Here is a 16,361-nt window from a genome sequence, read left to right on the forward strand (position 1 = left end):
ACTACCATTTAGATGAATCAGACAATAACCTAAATGACACCTAAGCAAAGTCCCATTGTTGAAGCATGGTAGCACAAGCACAATACTTCAAGACATCGTGGTGACTTATGCCAAAGAGGAGACACCCTTCAAATGTGTCTTTCAACTAGACAACCACCCCAAACACACAAGTAAGCACACAGCATCTTCAACATCCAACAACAACACTAACATAATGGAGTGGCCACTCCGATCATCCTGGACTACAATACCTGTACACAGGTGACACAACTTGGTCGACTCCATGCAACACACATGTGAAGCAGTTCTCAAACACACTGCTTGTACAACTAAATACAAGTTCAGTGATTCACAGACAAGACACATCTTCAAGCATTTTTCCCTTCATACAATAAATGTTTGACTTTGTAAAGAACAATGCAGACACTGCTTTTTTTTCTTTTTTTTTTTTAAAAAACAGCCTCATTTTTAGATTTATTGACAGCTGCCATATCCCCCATACACAACATTTAACAATTATTATGTGCTTGTGATAACTGGACTCATTATGTGGCCCTATGAGGCAAACAACATGTAAAATCACACCATTGATACAAATCATGATGAGAACAATACAATGTATGAGGCCCAGCAGTCTCCACACTGGAAACCTACCTTCTGATGCTAACACAGGAGTTTCCAAGAACCTCAGTCCACCGTCCAGATGCACCTCATTGATGACTGATCAGTTAATCACAGTGGAGCTAGAGGAGAGACGAGAGACAAACAGGGACACTACAGGAAACACCCCCACCCTTAAAACAATGATTCAACACTTACATCACATTTCACTAACTAACAACTACAATCAGTGTATTCATTACAATGCATTTGCCAACTAATTACTGCTGCTGGATTCAAAGTGAGCGGCAGACACACAAGTTGTACCACAAGGGAATGTCACTTCACACAAAATGGCTGCCACCACGAGGTGGACAAATCAAACAACAGGTGTTACTCAAGCTACCTTCACGCAACACTCACACAGGTGACCAACACAAACGTGGAGTGCAACACCCACCAAACCAAAAGAGTGACGATTACACCACCTACAAAGTTGCTGCCATTCACCAACACAACATCAATTTCTATGACAAGTACTGCAGCAGTTGAGTCAATTTACTTGGTGACCTTCAACACTAACATTATTTCTGATTTCATTCACATCTCTACTCATTCTCACATATCAACAACTGTTCACACCTTCAGCTTCCTGTTGTTTGTTTTGTGACTTCACAGAAAGTGAATCACTTCCTGTTTGCCAGGTTGTCTTCAAATTAACACTCAAGACATTAACTAGTACAATGGCATGAAACATTACACGTGTTTTAAGAATACCACACTGATTACTTACTTATATTTAGTAGCAGTCATGAGGTGAAGAACTTTCACTTTACTTTTATTCATAATAGAGATGTCACAGTTACCCCTTTTTAAAATATATAAGGTACAGAGTGTAGAATTTAGTGATATCTACTGTTAAAGTTGCATGTTGCAGCTGAACACCTCTCACCTCACCCTCTCCTAAAACATGAAAATAACCTGTGGCAGCTTCAGTTACCTCAAAAGGGATTTAGTTTGTTCAGTCTGGACTACTGTAAAAAACAAGCAGCCTCCATAGAGAGCACCCCCTCGATGTAAATATGGTGTATTTAAATATTAATGGCCTTTTCAACAGTAAATAAAACTATATTCATATAATTTAGATGAAGTGAACTAGTGAAAACATCATGGGGATTATCTGACATTCAATTTCTGCCAATAGATCCCTTTCACCTAAATTTTACACAGTGAACCTTTAAGTGAGAAGATAACAAACAAGTAAATAGGTGGTTGCCACAAATTGGATCAAAAAATAGTAGCATCATCATATCGTGAGTTGCGCTTTTAAAGGGGCCTATTGTGAGATGTTACCTTGATCGCCCACACACGCACAGTAAAACTATCAAAGGGCCCAATCCAGGAATCCTGGACTTGGAGAATTCCTCCCTCTGTCCAGAATTTACACCAACATACCCAGGACACAAAAGCTTCCATCTTGTGCATTTGGAGCAAGAGTTTGCCACATCTTTTGGGGATCTATCATCGTTTATCTCGTCGCTTTGTGCTACTGTGAGAGGCCTTCAGCGTGACGCAGACAGCTGGAGATCTGCAGGAAATAAGAGTCACAGTTACTCAGGGTTGTGTTCTCCATCAAATCCAACAGCTTAGTGTTTGGGAAATGTACAACTACAACTCACTGTGGATGTTTGGTGATTACTGATTTTGTTTTCAGTTTTATATCAAATCAAATGTCCTTCTACTTATAAGATCAAAAAAAAACTGAACAACATGGTAGGTAAAAATATAACATAATATATATGAATAGAAGTTCCTATAAATGTTAATTAAACATTTGGAAGGGCCTTTTCGTGATGTCACGCTACATACATACATACATATATATATATATATATATATATTTGGGGTTTGGTAGGGCTGGGTGATACAACACTATTGATAAAATGTGTGGACTCTGCTGACATCTGGTGGTGAAGCTGTGTGTTGCAGCTTCTCCTTCCAAACATGAAAGAATATGTTAGACGACATACTAACCTATGACTTTTTTTGTCATATTTTAGACGACATACTAACCTATGACTTTTTTTTCTTATTATTTTAGACGACATGACAGCCTCGCAAAAGTCATAGTATAATATGACGTCTGAAATTTAAATGTATCAAGAGTCGCAGCAGATTCCACTATTAACAAACATGTTAACAATGGAAAAGCTGCAGCAACACGTCAAACACACAGAAGATCCAATAAATGTGTTGATATTTTAAGCAATAGTCACCAAATGATGGGTCTGTGGGCTCCTGGCATCTCCAGCGTACTGGCTCCCTCTACCTCCATCCCTAGCTAATGACAGTAGCGAACATAGCAAACAAATGATACGAGCTTTCCTTAGGAACACACTTTAGTTCATATAAAATACATTTAAATGGAGCAGGGAGCTCAAACGGTGACATTAACATTTTAATAAAGGTCAAATCAGGGCTGAGCGATAAAAGAATATCAATAATGATGTCCAATATATATCAATGTAATGATTATGCATTGTGAAAACAATGATGAGGTAGAGCACATGCAATAGATGCCACGTGTCTAGTGCAATTCTTTACTCATTCAACAGAGCAATAGTATTAAAACAATTAAAATGATCTAATCTGTTAAATAGAGATGAAACAATAAACCTGTTTCAATTCAATTTAATTTGTATAGCACCAAATCATAATATACATTATCTCAAGGCACTTTAAAATCTCATTTAACATAGAGAAACCCAACAGTTCCCACAATGAGCAGCACTTTGGCGACTGTGGAGAGGAAAAACTCCCTCCCTCCCTGTTTATCGTCATGATCATTATTTTCTATGTATATTGATTTATGATGGTAAATTATATATAATTGGATGTTTTACATGGCTGCAAAACACTATCAATACTTATTGCAATTTAATATTCATCATAAAGGTTATATATACGCATATACGTACCAAGGTTATTATAGTTTTGAAATTGTCATTAGTTTTTATTTTTATTTAGTTTTTCAGTTTGCATTTTTATTTCATATATATATATATATATATATATATATACATATTAATACACAATACAAATCTATGAAATCAACACATATTGAACTTGTGTTACTTTGATATTGATGAAAATGAAAAGCTGATCATTATTCAAGTGGACGTACTTTAGTTAGTTTAGGACAAAAGAAGCGATCGAGTGTTTTACAAGAGAATTCCACACGCGCTCAGGTGTGGTTAGCTTGGGATAGCTAGCTTAGCTTAGCATCGACACGAGGAACTAATGAGACGAGTTTTGCTCGAAAACACGAGTGAACAATGAAAAATGTGCAGCGACACGTCAAACACACAGAAGATATAATAACTGTGTATAACTGTGTTGATATTTGAAACAGTATTCACCTCGTGAAGATCTACGGGCTCCCGATCCAAGCAGTTCCGCATCCAAGCGGAAGTACCGACTGGCAAACAGGAAGTGGAGGACTCTAATGGGATATATGGAGAAGGGGAACTTCGAATAGACCAAGTTACGTAGACTCGCGGGGGTGGAGTTTCTTTATCTAACTCAAACAATAAATATTGTAAACAATTTCCAAACACTCGTGGGCACGACTGATTTAAAAAAAATGTATAGCACATCATATGATATGATAATAAAATATCACAATCTGTTTATTTAATTTATTTTTAAAAGTTATTCATCCCTCATGAGCACATCCATTGACAGGATGATATAAAGTTATTATAATTGATCTTCAGGGTTGTTACTACGCACACTTACTGCACTTGGGCTTTTTAATATAATTTGTATACCTTACTATACAATGATTGGGTTTTTTGCATTCTTTTGCCTTAATATACAATTCATCTTGATGATATTATATATATATTATCAGAGAACTATGATGGGAAGAGGGCTGCATTGGACTGAATTATATATTTTCAGCCCCTGTGCCTAAGTACTGCTATATGTGTATACATTGTAGCTTAAAAGCATGTTTACCTTTTTTTTTGGTTTCTTCCGCACACACACACAATCTCACATTACTTAGCCGAAGCAATATCCTTTAACTGCCCATGTTGGTTTATAGACTTGCTTGGTGAACTGAGCCAGCAGCAGGCAGCCTTGTGCCGTCCGTGCCATGTGGCGTGGCCTCAAATTCACCGTTTTCCTAATTAGGTGTCAGCAAGGATGACAGATGATGTCTCTTCTCTCCTCCTCAATGTGGACACCAATGTGCTGGGCCTTGGCAAGCAGGAAATCGAAGAGCGGAGGAAATGCGGGCAGCGTGACTGAGTCGCACGTTTTTCTTTACCTTCCATTAACAGACATATCAGTGGTGACGCATACACCAAAAAGTGCCACGGCCCCAAATATTACTGGATCAATCTGGTCTGCCGATATCTTTGGTTTTAGCAATATGATTCACACTGAGCCATTTATTTGTATCCTTCTATCGTGGTTATTTTGTGGACACCAGGTGTTCCCAGTGTGAACTCTGCAGGAACTATTCAACCCAGTTGTGAATTCCTGCTCAGAAAACAGACTTGACGTCAGAATAGGATGAAATTAGCTTCACTTCCACGAATAACTCTGAAAAGCTTGCATTTGAATTTGGGAGCCACATACATCACACTCCTGCACACAGGGATTATTTACTAACAATTAAACAGAAGGTTATTTCACAAATGAGATGCACTCACACTCCGTGTTGTCATTGTAATGATTACTGATGCTGAAAAGATGGAGTTAATGATCATGATGATGACACTCATTAGTTATTGAGATACCACGAGCTCAAAGGTTCATCGTGGGTATCGATTCATTTGTCAGTGCCTGAGAATTACTCGAGGGTTGTTCTTATTATAGCGATGGGTTTCTGGCTGTTTCTTCTTCTGTACTTTGTCCCCAGTGACGGCGGTTTACATTCAAAATAAATTGCATCCAACCAACAAGAAATATTTGTCATAAAGCTGTATCAGCAGAGTTTACTGAGCTCACCGGACTCCCGCCGTGTGGGCACTCAATGTGTTCGTTATGGACGAGAAAGTGCCACAGCAAAATTCACCGGTGGATTCATTGCGATGTAGCCACCGCTGCAGATATGGACCGTGTCCGAAATCTGTCTTTTTCGTTCGCTCGCTAATCCCTGTGCAACAGATGCGATATCGCTCGCTCCATGGTGAGCGGTAAACTTTGAGGACAATAAACAGAGAGCAATAATATAATAATTATGGAGTGATTTCACACTTCCATAGTTGGTAAAAAACAATGTCTGGGCCCATCGGTTATCATCTGAAGATGAATTGGCCACTGGGGCAATGGTTCTAGTGGAGACAACAGATATCCAGGCCAAGACTGTGTCTTCCTTTCACTTCCTGTCTACAGTCCGAGGTAAACGTTTAAAAAACATGAAACACCAAAAAGAGCGATATTTTATGTGCGTGTTTTGGTTATATGCATATGAATGGAGATAAATTAAATGGCAGACAGCAGATGTATTTCAGCCAATATGCTCCACTTCTTTTGCTCTACGCACCCACTGTTTACCTTCGGACCATTCTGTGTGGCATTTGCATTTTCCCCGTGTCTGTGGAGGTTCGAGGAGAACAGTTTCAATCTGAAAAGTGGAATGATACCTTCTCTTACGGCAAAATCAGGGAGAGATTGAGAAAAAATAACACCCGAGGAGCTCCCTACATTTTTCTTTCAACCTTTTTTCTGTCTCCTGCCCCACAGTGCAGCTCTTAAACCCTGCACTACCCTTCACTTTGCTCATCTGCAATTTTCTCATCCACCTGAAAACAAGGCATGAATTTCAACTGTGACAATGCACTGTAAAGAATACAGTACTGCACAAAATGTATTTCAATGTGGACTAAACATTCATTAATAGAAAATATGTTTTTTTTTTTATCAAGATACAATTATTATTCTCTGAGAAATCACATATAATGTTAAAATATTTCACAATATTGAATAATTTGATTTGCCCCTGATCTGAAACAGGACCACAATGTAATTGGATCCTCACTGACCCATATCCCTCCACCTCCACAGAAATCCATCTGGTAATTTTAACATAATCCCTCAGTTAACACAGTTTATTTCTATAGTCACATTCTTTTTTATGGGTCTTAATCCTGTTTACGAACAAACAGACAGAGGGGTGACAACATAACTACCTTGGCAGAGGTAACTAAAGCAAAGTACCTCAAAACTTAAGTACAAAACACACAAGCTACTCCATATTGAATGCAGCGTGTGTATTTGATGGTGCGTTCCACTTATTCCTGTCTTGATGTTTTTCACCCCATTTCATTTATCTGTCAACTTTAGGAAAAGGTACTTTGCCGTTTCAGATTAAAACAAACATTTAGCAACAATTGAATCGATTAGGAATTATGACGACAGATACATTTGTTTTAGCATCAGAGAACTTTATTGACTGCTTTGTGCTGTTTTTTTGGTTTGATTCGATTCATGTGTCAGAATCTGCCTCTGTGGATAATAAATACACGTGTGTTTGAGTGTTAAACCTCTCACTCCCATCTTCTCCTCTTCCTCCTCGCAGACTTCAAGGTCACCATGCGGCTATTTCCAGCTCGTCTTCGCTCTCATCCGTGTCGCAAAATGACAATTCAATTCAATTCAATTTTATTTATATAGCGCCAATTCATAATTTACATTATCTCAAGGCACTTTACATTTAAAGGTCAAGACCTTAAAACAATATTAACATAGAGAAACCCAACAGTTTCCACAATGAGCAAGCACAGGCGACTGTGGAGAGGAAAAACTCCCTCATTAACAGGGAGAAACCTCTGGCAGAATCAGGCTCAATGTGGGCGGTCATCTGCCTCAACCGGTTGGGGTGAGGAAAGAAAAGTAAGGGGGGAGGAAAGGAGAGATGGGTGGAAAGCGGGGGAGAGAAGAGAGAGATGAGGTGTGGAGAGAGAGACCGGGAACAATTTGGCACCATCAGTATCAAGGCTGACTATAACAATAACTAAATAAATAATGATGACAATGGTGATGGTAGTCGTTGTTGTCCTGCAGTCCCGGTGCCGGAGTTATCTGAAACGAGATAGAGAGAAGAGCCAGAGGGACTATGGGAGGACAAAGTGACACTTTGACATGATGACATGTTCAAACTAATAAATAAATAAATAAACAGGTGTGGGGGGGCAGTCTAGACCTATAGCAGCACAACTAAGAGATGGTTCAAGACTCACCTGATGCAGCCCTAACTATAGGCTTTGTCAAAGAGGAAGTTTTTTAGTTTTACTTTAAATGCTGGGACACTGTCTGCCTCCCCAACCCAGAGTGGGAGCTGGTTCCACAGGAGAGGAGCCTGATAGCTAAATGTTCTACCTCCTGCTCTACTCTTACAGACTCTTGGAACCACTAGAGAGCCTGTGTTTTGGGAACGAATAAGGTGTTATCAGCTCTTTGATATATGAAGGGGCGTAATTGTTGAGGGCTTTAAAAGTGAGGAGCAGGATCTTGAATTCTATTCTAAATTTTACCGGGAGCCAATGTAAGGAAGCTAAGACAGGAGTGATATGATCTCTCCTTCTAGTTCCTGTCAGCACTCGTGCTGCAGCATTTTGGACCAACTGGAGACTTTTAACAGTCTTCATGGAGCATCCTGCTAATAGAGAGTTGCAGTAATCTAATCTAGAGGTTACAAACGCGTGGACTGGTTTTTCAGCATCCTGCTTAGACAGGATGTTTCTAATTTTGGTAATATTGCGCAGATGGAAGAAAGCCGTCCTAGACACTAGTTTAATATGGGGGTCAAATGACATGTCTTGGTCGAACAACACTCCAAGGTTCCACACAGTGGAGCTGGAAGCCAGACTGACACCATCCAAAGTGACTATCTGGTCAGACAGTGTTTCTCTGAGATGTTTAGGGCCAATTACAACAACCTCAGTTTTGTCTGAGTTTAAAAGTAGAACATTTTGGGTCATGCAGGCCTTGGTATCTTTGAGACATTCCTGAAGTTGAAATAGGCGATTAGATTCATCATGCTTCATGGAAATATACAATTTGTTTAGACATAAATCTGGTGCTATGGTTTCAGGACCAGACAATGTATCAGTGTTATTCACTGGGAGGAGGTGGTGGATTTTATCCCTGATGGTTGTAATTTCATTAGTGAAGAAGCTCATGAAGTCATTGCTTCTCACATCTAGAGGAATAGATGGGTCAGTAGAGGTGTGACTTTCTGTCAGCCTGGCTACAGTGCTGAAGAGGAACCTGGGGTTGTTCCTATTTTCTTCTATTAGTAATGAATAATAAGAGGTTTGGGCATTTCTAAGTGCTTTTTTGTCATTTATAAGGCTATTCTTCCAGGCTAGGTGGAAGTCTTGGCGATTGGTGGAACGCCACTTCCTTTCTAGCTTCTGCGATGTCTGTTTTAGAACGCGCGTTTGGGAATTATACCACGGAGCTAATCTCCTCTGACTTAGTTTCTTCTTTTTTAATAGGGCGACTGCTTCAAGTGCTGTTTTTAGTGAGGCTGCAGTACTATTTACAAAGTTATCAACTAGTGTGGGAGTAAGGTTTTGATAATCTTCTTGTATTGTACTGAGACATGGCTGAGAGGGAAGTGAGGAGGGGAGCAGTTCTTTAAATTTGTGAACAGTTTTGTCGGATAAAAATCGACTGTAATAGAATTTCCGTCCAGAATTGACGTAATTAAGAACAATGCAGACACTATCTTTTATTTATTTATTTATTTTTTATTAACACACTGCTATTATTTTGAAAACAACTCTACATCTCACATGGAACAAGCTGCAATAGATCAACTACATTCAAACCATAACTGTTCAAATCTACTCTCAAATCCAGCAGTGACACAATCCAGGTGCTTCAACAAACCTGTAACACATGACATGGTTTACAAACACACATTCATATAAAGTCTCTTTTGATTTAATGAACAAACACTGAACTGTACAACCACTTACCACTGTTGATCCTCAATAACACTGGTGGAACAGCTTAGAAGTTTCTTAGGTCCACATGAAGTACAACCTGGTAGACACAATAACACCTGAAACACATGAAGGAAATGGAGTTATGGCTCACATGGAGGGACACACACCTAGTTAGCAAGTGCAGCAAGTTTACCCAATAGATTTTTGAGAAGAGAAAAGAATAGAAACATACTCACCTGGGACTTTTCCTGGCTGAACAATCACCTTTCTATTGTGACAGAGGCATGACAAGACACAACCCTAACACAATTTCACCACTTTCAACAACAGTCATTGTGTTCAAAATAACAGCAGTGTGGAGTTCTATTACTCAAGTCAAACAGGTGGCCCTCATTTAAGGACCAAGGCAGCAAATGTTCTACATGCTAGTTCTAGTGCATTTGTCTGAAAATCACTGGAACATGGGTCATTGTTCACAACAACAGCATACTTTGATTCAAAAGTATCAAGACAACCAGAAAAGTACTAACCGCTCAACTACAATCATCTCAAATCCTTTAAAATAGCAACCAAAACCACAAAGACATAGAAGCACGCAGCATCTTCAACATCCAACAACACTAACATAATGGAGTGGCCACTCCGATCATCCTGGACTATAATACCTGTACACAGGTGACGCAACTTGGTCAAGTCCATGCAACACACATGTGAAGCAGTTCTCAAACACACTGCTTGTACAACTAAATACAAGTTCAGTGATTCACAGACAAGACACATCTTCTAGCATTTTTCACTTCTTACAATAAATGTTTGACTTTGTAAACAACAATGCAGACACTATCTTTTTTTTTTTTTTTTTTTCATTTAATTTTTTTATGAACACACTGCTATTATTCTGAACACAACTCTACATCTCACATGGAACAAGCAGCAATAGATCAAATACATTCAAACAATAACTGTTCAAATCTACTCACAAATCCAGCAGTGACACAATCCAGGTGCTTCAACAAACCTGTAACACATGACATGGTTTACAAACACACATTCATATAAAGTCTCTTTTGATTTAATGAACAAACACTGAACTGTACAACCACTTACCACTGTTGATCCTCAGTAACACTGGTGGAACAGCTTAGAGGTTTCTTAGGTCCACATGAAGTACAACCTGCTAGACACAATAACACATTAACATACAGTAACCAGGACTTATGGCTCACCTGGAGGAACACATACCTACTTGCTGCTAAACAACAATCTTTAAAAGCTGATAATCTATTTTAGATCAAACTCACCATTTTCCATGTGGTTCCCTCCCACCACCAAGGACTTTCAGTACAATGTCTGGAAGGGGACAGAAGTGGTCGTCTTTATTTTTTTACAACTTTAACAACGTCAGTGTGTACAGATTATTCAGACTATTTGCTCTTAATACATTACTTACCTCAAACAACATCGCTCCACCTAACGAGTGAGCCGCTGTCCTCATCGGCCCTGTATGACAGACAAAACAATCAAGGGTCTCATTTAGCAAACACTGTGTGGCATTCATACAAAAACTGGACTTACACAAAACTAAATTACTATTTAGAAAACCATGCAGGTTCACCCAATAGATTTTTGAGAAGAGAAAAGAACAGAAACATACTCACCTGGGACTTTTCCTGGCTGAACAATCACCTTTCTATTGTGACAGAGGCATGACAAGACACAACCCTAACACAATTTCACCACTTTCAACAACAGTCATTGTGTTCAAAATAACAGCAGTGTGGAGTTCTATTACTCAAGTCAAACAGGTGGCCCTCATTTAAGGACCAAGGCAGCAAATGTTCTACATGCTAGTTCTAGTGCATTTGTCTGAAAATCACTGGAACATGGGTCATTGTACACAACAACCGCATACTTTGATTCAAAAGTATCAAGACAACCAGAAAACTACTAACCGCTCAACTTCAATCATCTCAAATCCTTTAAAATAGCAACCAAAACCACAAAGACGTGGAAGACAACAGAACACTACCATTCAGATGAATCAAACAATAACCTAAATGACACCTATGCAAAGTCCCATTGTTGAAAAATTAACATGTGCTGAAGAGGTTACAATTTTCCTTAAAGGAAAATACCACAACATTTTGTGGAGTGATGACATCACCACTGTTCAAACCACAGAACACGGTGAAGCATGGTGGCACAAGCACAATACTTCAAGACATTGTGGTGACTTATGCCAAAGAGGAGACACCCTTCAAATGTGTGTTTCAACTAGACAACCACCCCAAACACACAAGTAAGCACGCAGCATCTTCAACATCCAACAACACTAACATAATGGAGTGGCCACTCCGATCATCCTGGACTACAATACCTGTACACAGGTGACGCAACTTGGTCGACTCCATGCAACACACATGTGAAGCAGTTCTCAAACACACTGCTCGTACAACTAAATACAAGTTCAGTGATTCACAGACAAGACACATCTTCTAGCATTTTTCCCTTCATACAATTAATGTTTGACTTTGTAAAAACCAATGCAGACACTGCTATCTTTTATTTTTTTATTAACACACTGCTATTATTCTGAACACAACTCTACATCTCACATGGAACAAGCAGCAATAGATCAAATACATTCAAACAATAACTGTTCAAATCTACTCACAAATCCAGCAGTGACACAATCCAGGTGCTTCAACAAACCTGTAACACATGACATGGTTTACAAACACACATTCATATAAAGTCTCTTTTGATTTAATGAACAAACACTGAACTGTACAACCACTTACCACTGTTGATCCTCAGTAACACTGGTGGAACAGCTTAGAGGTTTCTTAGGTCCACATGAAGTACAACCTGGTAGACACAATAACACCTGAAACACATGAAGGACATACAGTAACCAGGACTTATGGCTCACCTGGAGGAACACATACCTATTTGCTGCTAAACAACAATCTTTAAAAGCTGATAATCTATTTTAGATCAAACTCACCATTTTCCATGTGGTTCCCTCCCACCACCAAGGACTTTCAGTACAATGTCTGGAAGGGGACAGAAGTGGTCGTCTTTATTTTTTTTACAACTTTAACAACGTCAGTGTGTACAGATTATTCAGACTATTTGCTCTTAATACATTACTTACCTCAAACAACATCGCTCCACCTAACCAGTGAGCCGCTGTCCTCATCGGCCCTGTATGACAGACAAAACAATCAAGGGTCTCATTTAGCATCACTGTGTGGCATTCATACAAAAACTAGACTTACACAAAACTAAATTACTATTTAGAAAACCATGCAGGTGCACCCAATAGATTTTTGAGAAGAGAAAAGAATAGAAACATACTCACCTGGGACTTTTCCTGGCTGGACATTCACCTTTCTATTGTGACAGAGGCATGACAAGACACAAACCTAACACAATTTCACCACTTTCAACAACAGTCATTGTGTTCAAAATAACAGCAGTGTGGAGTTCTATTACTCAAGTCAAACAGGTGGCCCTCATTTAAGGACCAAGGCAGCAAAGGTTCTACATGCTAGTTCTAGTGCATTTGTCTGAAAATCACTGAAACATGGGTCATTGTTCACAACAACAGCATACTTTGATTCAAAAGTATCAAGACAACCAGAAAAGTACAAACCACTCAACTACAATCATCTCAAATCCTTTAAAATAGCAACCAAAACCACAAAGACGTGGAAGACAACAGAACACTACCATTCAGATGAATCAAACAATAACCAAAATGAATCCTACGCAAAGTCCAATTGTTGAAAAATCAACATGTGCTGAAAAGGTTACAATTTTCCTTAAAGGAAAATACCACAACATTTTGTGGAGTGATGAAGGCAACACTGTTCAAACCACAGAACACTGTGAAGCATGGTGGCACAAGCACAATACTTCAAGACATCATGTTGCCTTATGCCAAAGAGGAGACACCCTTCAAATGTGTCTTTCAACAAGACAACCACCCCAAACACACAAGTAAGCACGCAGCATCTTCAACATCCAACAACACTAACATAATGGAGTGGCCACTCCGATCATCCTGGACTACAATACCTGTACACAGGTGACACAACTTGGTTGAGTCCATGCAACACACATGTGAAGCAGTTCTCAAACACACTGCTTGTACAACTAAATACAAGTTCAGTGATTCACAGACAAGACACATCTTCTAGCATTTTTCACTTCATACAATAAATGTTTGACTTTGTAAACAACAATGCAGAAACTATCTTTTATTTATTATTAATTTTTTATTTATTAACACTGCTATTATTTTGAACACAACTCTACATCTCACATGGAACAAGCAGCAATAGATCAACTACATTCAAACAATAACTGTTCAAATCTACTCACAAATCCAGCAGTGACACAATCCAGGTGCTTCAACAAACCTGTAACACATGACATGGTTTACAAACACACATTCATATAAAGTCTCTTTTGATTTAATGAACAAACACTGAACTGTGCAACCACTTACCACTGTTGATCCTCAGTAACACTGGTGGAACAGCTTAGAGGTTTCTTAGGTCCACATGAAGTACAACCTGGTAGACACAATAACACCTGAAACACATGAAGGAAATGGAGTTATGGCTCACATGGAGGGACACACACCTAGTTAGCAAGTGCAGCAAGTTTACCCAATAGATTTTTGAGATAAAACAAGAATAGAAACATACTCACCTGGGACTTTTCGTGGCTGGACATTCACCTTTCTATTGTGACAGAGGTATGACAAGACAGAACCCTAACACAATTTCACCACTTTCAACAACAGTCATTGTGTTCAAAATAACAGCAGTGTGGAGTTCTATTACTCAAGTCAAACAGGTGGCCCTCATTTAAGGACCAAGGCAGCAAATGTTCTACATGCTAGTTCTAGTGCATTTGTCTGAAAATCACTGGAACATGGGTCATTGTTCACAACAACAGCATACTTTGATTCAAAAGTATCAAGACAACCAGAAAACTACTAACCGCTCAACTTCAATCATCTCAAATCCTTTAAAATAGCAACCGGAACCACAAAGACGTGGAAGACAACAGAACACTACCATTCAGATGAATCAAACAATAACCTAAATGACACCTATGCAAAGTCCAATTGTTCAAAAATCAACATGTGCTGAAGAGGTTACAATTTTCCTTAAAGGAAAATACCACAACATTTTGTGGAGTGATGACATCACCACTGTTCAAACCACAGAACAATGTGAAGCATGGTGGCACAAGCACAATACTTCAAGACATCGTGGTGACTTATGCCAAAGAGGAGACACCCTTCAAATGTGTCTTTCAACGAGACAACCACCCCAAACACACAAGTAAGCACGCAGCATCTTCAACATCCAACAACACTAACATAATGGAGTGGCCACTCCGATCATCCTGGACTACAATACCTGTACACAGGTGACGCAACTTGGTCGACTCCATGCAACACACATGTGAAGCAGTTCTCAAACACACTGCTTGTACAACTAAATACAAGTTCAGTGATTCACAGACAAGACACATCTTCTAGCATTTTTCACTCAATACAATAAATGTTTGACTTTGTAAAGAACAATGCAGACACTGCTATCTTTTATTTATTTATTTATTTTTTATTAACACACTGCTATTATTCTGAACACAACTCTACATCTCACATGGAACAAGCAGCAATAGATCAAATACATTCAAACAATAACTGTTCAAATCTACTCACAAATCCAGCAGTGACACAATCCAGGTGCTTCAACAAACCTGTAACACATGACATGGTTTACAAACACACATTGATATAAAGTCTCTTTTGATTTAATGAACAAACACTGAACTGTACAACCACTTACCACTGTTGATCCTCAGTAACACTGGTGGAACAGCTTAGAGGTTTCTTAGGTCCACATGAAGTACAACCTGGTAGACACAATAACATCTGAAACACATGAAAGACATACAGTAACCAGGACTTATGGCTCACCTGGAGGAACACATACCTACTTGCTGCTAAACAACAATCTTTAAAAGCTGATAATCTATTTTAGATAAAACTCACCATTTTCCATGTGGTTCCCTCCCACCACCAAGGACTTTCAGTACAATGTCTGGAAGGGGACAGAAGTGGTCGTCTTTATTTTTTTTACAACTTTAACAACGTCAGTGTGTACAGATTATTCAGACTATTTGCTCTTAATACATTACTTACCTCAAACAACATCGCTCCACCTAACGAGTGAGCCGCTGTCCTCATCGGCCCTGTATGACAGACAAAACAATCAAGGGTCTCATTTAGCATCACTGTGTGGCATTCATACAAAAACTAGACTTACACAAAACTAAATTACTATTTAGAAAACCATGCAGGTTCACCCAATAGATTTTTGAGAAGAGAAAAGAATAGAAACATACTCACCTGGGACTTTTCCTGGCTGGACATTCACCTTTCTATTGTGACAGAGGCATGACAAGACACAACCCTAACACAATTTCACCACTTTCAACAACAGTCATTGTGTTCAAAATAACAGCAGTGTGGAGTTCTATTACTCAAGTCAAACAGCTGGCCGTCATTTAAGGACCAAGGCAGCAAATGTTCTACATGCTAGTTCTAGTGCATTTGTCTGAAAATCACTGGAACATGGGTCATTGTTCACAACAACAGCATACTTTGATTCAAAAGTATCAAGACAACCAGAAAACTACTAACCGCTCAACTACAATCATCTCAAATCCTTTAAAATAGCAACCAAAACCACAAAGACGTGG

General features: G+C 39.0%; 3 long non-coding RNA genes across 3 annotated transcripts; all 3 read right to left on the reverse strand.

The window, feature by feature from the left end:
- Positions 1 to 464: 464 nt before the first annotated feature.
- Positions 465 to 4,099, reverse strand: LOC138407000 (uncharacterized). Its single transcript, XR_011240399.1, has 3 exons — positions 4,020 to 4,099; positions 2,877 to 2,941; positions 465 to 2,188 (listed from the first exon to the last, which is right to left on the reverse strand). It is a non-coding gene; the product is annotated as an uncharacterized lncRNA (long non-coding RNA).
- A 2,844-nt stretch (positions 4,100 to 6,943) lies between these two features.
- Positions 6,944 to 11,654, reverse strand: LOC138407070 (uncharacterized). The gene is made up of 4 exons (XR_011240506.1): positions 11,020 to 11,654; positions 10,871 to 10,919; positions 10,677 to 10,743; positions 6,944 to 10,587 (listed from the first exon to the last, which is right to left on the reverse strand). It is a non-coding gene; the product is annotated as an uncharacterized lncRNA (long non-coding RNA).
- A 167-nt stretch (positions 11,655 to 11,821) lies between these two features.
- LOC138407049 (uncharacterized) lies at positions 11,822 to 13,330 on the reverse strand. Its single transcript, XR_011240486.1, has 4 exons — positions 12,727 to 13,330; positions 12,577 to 12,625; positions 12,371 to 12,456; positions 11,822 to 12,281 (listed from the first exon to the last, which is right to left on the reverse strand). It is a non-coding gene; the product is annotated as an uncharacterized lncRNA (long non-coding RNA).
- Positions 13,331 to 16,361: the final 3,031 nt, after the last annotated feature.

Source organism: Paralichthys olivaceus, chromosome 24, assembly GCF_024713975.1.
Source record: "Paralichthys olivaceus isolate ysfri-2021 chromosome 24, ASM2471397v2, whole genome shotgun sequence".
Taxonomy (NCBI): domain Eukaryota; kingdom Metazoa; phylum Chordata; class Actinopteri; order Pleuronectiformes; family Paralichthyidae; genus Paralichthys; species Paralichthys olivaceus.